Source organism: Oryzias latipes, chromosome 12 (assembly GCF_053564925.1).
Source record: "Oryzias latipes strain Hd-rR chromosome 12, Olatipes_Hd-rR_3.1".
NCBI lineage: Eukaryota > Metazoa > Chordata > Actinopteri > Beloniformes > Adrianichthyidae > Oryzias > Oryzias latipes.
In genome coordinates this window covers 26,405,452-26,412,500 of record NC_136248.1, presented here as the reverse complement: position 1 = coordinate 26,412,500, position 7,049 = coordinate 26,405,452, and the positions used below count along the sequence as shown (strand labels likewise).

Below are 7,049 nucleotides of genomic sequence, written 5' to 3'. Positions count from 1 at the left end.
ATTTGGATTCCCATAAAAAAAAATATTTTGTTTACATGAGAGAGAAAGAAAGCCAGAGTTTCATGTTTTCATGAAAATTACAGTGCAAGCCAAGTTCATACCAATTTTTTCAATAACCTTTCTGAATGCAGGTTGCTGGGGGAGCATCCTGAACAAGGAGGTCATGGGATTGGCTTCTAGTTGAACCAGCCTCAAACATTTCACCAAAGAAGCTCCCAGGTGACATTTTTAGTTTTCTATGATGTAAAGTTCAAACCTTTTCTCTAAAAAAGATGCCAGCCTCCAGTCTGACCTTATTTATGTGTTTTTTTCTGATGATGGAAGTGTATGGAAGACATATATTTAAAAACAAAAAATTAAGCTCTAAATTGCATTTCTGAGAATTTCTTTATTCAAATCGCTGTGCATCAGTAGCAGACGAAAAAACGCCATTTGAAATACGATGTATTAGTGACTTAAAAAATATGTTGGATGGGCCGCAAATCTCCCTGCTCCGACCTCTCAGCAGAAGAGTGGGGAAGGGGGGCGAGGTTGCTTTGCCAATGGTTCCGCCCACAACTCAGAGGTGAATTTCTAATGAACTCCTGCTGCTCTGCTGAAACTATGCTCTAGAAAATGACATAGTTTTTTTTTTTTATTTGGGCTTAAAACTGCATAGTTATAAAGAAAAGACCACTGAAGATGCTTTGACAATAGGTCAAAAGATGATCAGAGTGGACCCTCAAAACTCACAGAATCATGTTAAAAATGGTGTGGTCATGTGACTCACTGGTTTGTGATTGCCTTATATAAAGTCTGGTTTTGAGCTCTGAAGGGATTACTGTTGTTAAAGGGTTAAAACTTTGACGATCACATTTCAATTTAAAGACCTCAATTTTCTCTGTCGATGAAGATTCTCCTTCATCCAGGTAACGTTGTTTTTGAGTTGAATCATGGTTTCTGTGCTTCTTGTCATCAAGGAGCTTGAAATTATGTGGATGAGTGGGAAAAGTTTTCAAGAAAAGACAAGAAATCCAACTTCAAGACAAAGTGTCTTGTCAAAAATAAAATAAAGTGACGAAGTTCCTACAAGTTCTCAATGGAATTACTATTAACTGTAACCTCAGACAGAAGTAAAAAAAAAAAAAAGAAAACTTCTCAAAGTTAGACTGTTTTTAAGATTTTAAAGTGAATTTTTGTTCTCACTGTAAAGGTTTTATAAAACCAGCCACCAAATGTTTCCTTTGTGACCCGATTTGGTGCTTTTGTTTTTAAATGTGCTTCAGTCTGGAAGTTGAAGGGTTGCAAATTTGTATTAATGTAACTCCACATGTTTAAATCCCTTCTCTAACAACTTTATGAATCAGATTATAGTGGCATTGGCGTCAGATACATTCTAATCTGTCATGGAATTAAAAGCACCAACCGTCACATACTTTTGAACTTTACCTGGGCCTGGAACTCTTATCTAACTAGAGAGAAATTTTCACTCATTCCTCCTATCATCTTCTAAACCAGTTTTTGTCCCTTTTGGGGTCATGGGGCTGCCAGAGCCTATCCGGCCACAAGTGAACAAAGGCAGGGGACGTTCTGGACAGGTCGCCAGTCTGTCGCAGGGCGAGAGAGGATTTCACTTTTATCATCTTACTTTTGAGCGTCAGCCTTTGACTTGATCCTGCTGATTCTCATTGCACTTGGCTGCAAACTTCAGGAGGCCAAGGCTTGGTGGGGTCAACGTAAGCATGTTGTCTGCAAAAAAGCAGATGTGATCAAAAGGCTTCCATACTCCATCTTGGAATTTTGGTTACAAAAATGTAAACAAATTTAACGAAAAAAAAATGCATAGCCCATTTCCATTCAAAAAAAAAAAAAAAGGGTTATAAATGCAAATAAAAACTGCAAATTAAATAAACGAGTAATTTAAAGATGTATAGTTTGTGTAATTTTTGTGCTGACAACTTCTAAATAATTTTAAAAACAAATATTTAAGCAATATATGAAAACTTTATTTGTCCCTGTTTTATGTAAGTAAAATAATGTTCTTCTATAAATGATTAATTCTATGTTTTAATAAAGTCTAATTTCTTATTTTTTCCCCAGATTATATATTTGCAAAAAACAAACAAAAACATAATTGTTATGTCCACAAACGTACAAGTCTAGGGCTAGAGTGTACGCAACATAAACACACACAATGTAGGACTTCTAAGGATTATATTGAACATGGAGGAGGGGAGGTAGGGACTAAGGTTGGGCCAAAGGAATGAAATAAATAGAACAAAATCCAGCCTGGCTATCAGAGCTCTAAAACTAAAACAAGAAAACAAAAGTCTCAATAACTTATCTATTAAGAGGTGGCACCAACCAACTTACCTAGTGTGTCTAACAGAAAGCAAGCTACATGAGGTGTACAGGGTACCCTGGCTACCCCCGCTACCCTGTCTTACCTGCCCACAAACCTCCCACAATCTCCAACACAAAGAGCTGTTCAAATTCATCTGGGTCTGTGATCCAGAAGGAGCTATCCTCAAGTGATTCCCAGGAGCTTATATGCAGGCCTGGTGGCTGGCTCCGGGGCCTGATTGTGCAGCTCGTCAGGTCTCCACCAGGTGTCTTCACTCAGCACTTGAAGTACATGCAGATGAAGGAAACCCTCCTATGGTTGCCGTATGGAGTGGGCCCCCCCTCTTTCGGTTTTATTTGCACCTTAGACATGTAGGGTCCTTGGTAGGGGGGGTGCTTGGACATCACTGCAAGCAAGCAGCAGATGTCCTCCTAGCACCCTACCCGCCAATTTTAACCGCACCTTAGACATTTAGGGCCCCTTGGTGTGGAGGGTGAGGGGACATCACTGTGAGTAATCAGGAGATGTCCCCTTAGTGCCCTACTCGCCAATTTTAACTGCACCCCCCTTAGTACACACACCCCTCCCCCTTCAATATATACACTCAAACATAAACACACACACATGCACACAAACACCCACAAACCTTTGGTTTGTCTGAAGATTAATAACCCCTGTTGTTAAAATAAAATATGTCCAACACAAGAGGCCCTCAGCTCTCATCTGTTTGCCTAGCTGTTGGACAGGACAAGTTTAAAAAAAAAAAAAAAAAAGATGAAGGAAACAAAAGAAAGACAATGAAAAACCCCTGCATGCAACAAAAATTATGCAATTTCCCATTAAAAAAATAATAATAACAATAATAATCCACAGTTAGCAGTCAGTACAATAAATTTATGCACATAATGATTGGTCAGGATGAATTATAGAGCTATAGCAGAACCAACACAAATGTGTTTCAATGCTAGATCATTTATTTACCAGTTATCACACAAGAAATCAATACTAACTTTTTGCATCCAAGACACATAAGGTCAAAAGGAATTCATGCATTTTAGCCTTCGATCTGGCTTGCTTTGGCATCAACCCCTTTTTCTTTCCATATGACTGCAAAGAAATGTTTGGAAAAGTTTACTTCAACATCTTTATAGCAGCTTTTTCTGTCCTTTGGTGCATAAACCCGCTAAATCATGTGCAACTGTGTTAAAACGCGTGACACCTGGGACGATTGTGAGGCTGTTTCTGCTAATGTGCAGTGCTGAGACTGCAGCATTCCTGCGTGAAACAGCTAATTATTTTACTTGCTATGTTTCACAGATGGAAATTTACACCTGATGGAGGCAAAAGAAGATCCTGTGAATGTTAAGTTTCTCCACCATCGCTGGTGTAGGTTCCTGTGAACCATCTGGACTTTCTGTTTTTGTTTAGTTTTTGTTATTGTGAACAGAAAGTAAAGCAAACTTATTGCTGTGTGCACTTTAGCATTAAAAAAAGGAACTAACACAAAGCATAAATGTGAAAAGAGCATAATCTCACCCTGTTTTCAAAATGCATTTTTGTTCTGTACAGTTGAGTTGTTTTTTCCTAAATATTTTAACTGTGGTTACATGGTAAAAAAAAAAAAAAAGTCTCGAAATATTGAAAAGATCCAGGAAATACTGAGCACTATGGTCCCAGTTTATGGAAATAGATTTTTTTCTCTAAAAAGTAAACATTAACCCTTATTAAAGTTTTTATCGAAGGTCATAGCTTTAGCAGTTTGGCATTTATTTCTTTGTAAAATATTCATTACAGAAAAGAAAAAAGAATCAAATTGAATATTTTAGAAATACAAGACAATCCAAATATAATTGAATTTGCACGGTTTGACTCGGACCATCGCTATCCACTTTTTTAAATTTAATGAAGGCAAACTTGGTGATTTCTCCCTATTCAATAATTTTTTTTCAGTTTTCATAGAGAACATGAATGCATGACTGAAAATGGCCTCATACTGTACAAACTGAAGAGCACGGTGGTGGGTGGCTAGTGATATGGGGGAGAAGTCATACATCCCGCAGTCACTAAGGGAGCCTTCAGCTCTTTGTGCTGCACAATAGTAGTTGACCTCAGATAGTCTGCTTGATTAGATTTGAGTCTGGAGCAAACAGCCAAATTCTGGTTAACCAGAAACTTATGAGGCCCCAGATTATAAGGTGAACTTTCTATATTTTGAACAAATTCAAGGATTTTACTTGTGCCTTATGGTTAGAAAATATGGCAATGTCCCCTTAAACAGCTCCCAATTTAATTGTGGTTAGTTGGATTTAAAAATCGCTGTCCGAGATGCGATTTTTTATATATATATATATATATATATATATATATATATATATATATATATATATATATATATATATTTATTTTAAAAGTCACATTTTGACAAAAGAAATTGCTCCGGATTATCAGAGAAAATGATCTCTGGTTCACTTTAACCCTTGTGCTATCTTAGATGACCCCACCCTTACATTGATTTACACCAGGTGCAGTGGTTAGCACCTTCAAATCACACCACGAAGGACACCAGTGAAGATCACAAATCATCGAAGAAAAAAGGTTCAGAGGACTGTATAGTGGGTCTGGATGACCCAACTCCCAATGTTAAAGTGCCTAGGATAGCACAAGGGTTAAGCGAACCAAATGTGTCCACTCAGCATATACCCCCTAAAGAGGAAGCACACAAAGACTTTCGAAGCCATCTCCAGAATTTAGGTTTAACAAAAAAAAAAAAGTTTAGGAAGGTCTATTGCCTAAATGACACACTCTCTTTGACCAATAGCTCTTCGACCATTTCCCCAATCACTGTGAATCAGCTTGTTCTGACGTGGAGAAATAAAGCTTTTTATTGCACATTTGCATCAATTTGAAACCCTGAAGCACCTTATGTCGGTAAATTCCATTTGAAACAATACGCCACTAGCTTTACGTCAGTAAAGTGTTGCATATTAGAAGTTGATATTTTCCGCTTCAGCATCAGTTGGAATTGATTTAAGTATGTAAACGGTTGAAGAGTTACAGCAGTCAAAAGAATGTAAATACTGGAGCTGAAGTGTTAAAAAGGTTGAAATGCAGCTTTTAATGCAGATGTTTGCCTAATGAGACAATTAGTGTGTAAAAGCATATAAAAAGATTACAATGTTGGTCTAAGATGATGTAAATGCTTTTCTACCTCCAGCACATGCTGAGCTTTACTTGGACAAAAGACATAAGTCAATAATACTACACAAATGACACCTATAGAAAATGTAAATGTATATAACAAAGTCTCCACCAGTGAGACTAAACAAGCACTGACCTGTTCACAGGAAAACAAGCCCCCCCTCAGCACATGGCACCGACTTCTATTTTTGGACCAAAATCACATGCAGCATCAGTTCAAGGAGTCTGGAGAGGTTCCTCTGTGGTTGTTGCCTTTCTCAGATGCACTGAAGGCTTTGTGTATCTGTTACTGAGGACGGCTGCCAAACAACAACTGCCAAAGTCTCAGCACTGTTGTGACACTGTGGGGAAAAGGACCGTGCCAGAATGAGCGAGGCTAAAAATGAACACTGTATCTCCTTTCATGAGTAGCAACATGAAAAGAAAAAAAAAAGAGAAAACTTTAAAAAATAGTTTTTTTTCTGTTTTCCTTTTTGGCGTTAGACTGACCCCGAAAAAAGAAGTAAAAACCCTTACACAGGAGTAAAAGCTAAAGCACTTATTTGATTTAAGAATTTGGGATGCACAATGAAATTCTGCCATGAACTGTTTGTTTTTTTAGGACTTAATTTAACTAAAACGATGCAACATTCATTTAACCGAGAGATTTTCAAACCTCTCAGTTCACCATTATTTACAAGCCAGACACTTTCTTTGATATGAAAGCGCACATCTGCATTTTCCTATTTTGTTGTGTCGATACAAAAGAACACATCGCAGGGCCCTTCATTTATGCATGGATGACATTTCTCCATAAGAATGGATCAGGAGCATCAAAGGCTTCATCTCAGCTCACATCTATTCAACGAGATGCCTGTCTGTCAGGGTCAAAATGTGCAGAGAGAATGGTGGATAGAGGGTAGAAGGAGCAGAGAAAACCTTCCTTTGAACATTTGTACCTGCAAGCAGATGTGTAATGCAGCTAAGAAACACAGAGCAATAAACAAGGAGATGCTTAATCTTAAATACCAAAGAGCCACGCCAATGAAAACGGTGTTTTTGTGCCATTGGTTTTTTATTTTGTTGTTTGTGTTTTATGTTGGAGGACATCAGCTTAAAATTGCATTTCTGAGTATTTCTTTTTTTAAATCATTGTTAATCAGGAGTAGATGAAAAAAGAAAATGCTGTTGTATGTTAGAAAAAAACACTGATGATGAATTTGTTTCACACTCAGTTTCTATAGGAACAAATGCCAGTCTTCTGTCTTTTCTTTAATACTTGAATGATTGAACAGAGCAGTTCCCTTTGGAGTGGCATTGATAAAAAAACAAAGAAAGATCCACAAAATTACCATTTTTTTTGCTCCTTCCTTTGATTTTCCTCTTCTTTTCCGTCCCCTTTCCCCTCAATGATTTTTCTGTATTTTAATCTTGATTCTGTTCTTCTTTTCCCATTTTGTCTTTCCTCTTGGATTTTTGGAAGTGTGGCAACACATTTCTTGCCTTTCCGTTGATTTATTACTTAATGTATTTATTTTACAGCCACTCG

The 7,049-nt window shown here is 37.4% G+C and overlaps 1 long non-coding RNA gene across 1 annotated transcript in view; it reads right to left on the bottom strand.

Annotated features, from left to right (window-relative positions):
- The window catches only part of LOC144996196 (uncharacterized), a 32,060-nt gene extending 26,272 nt beyond the window's left edge, over positions 1-5,788 (bottom strand). Inside the window, exons 1-2 of the long non-coding RNA XR_013659233.1 lie at positions 5,658-5,788; positions 1,628-1,728 (exon numbers count right to left, since the gene is read on the bottom strand). This is a non-coding gene — a long non-coding RNA (uncharacterized LOC144996196). The remainder of the gene's footprint in view (positions 1-1,627; positions 1,729-5,657) is intronic.
- Positions 5,789-7,049: the final 1,261 nt, after the last annotated feature.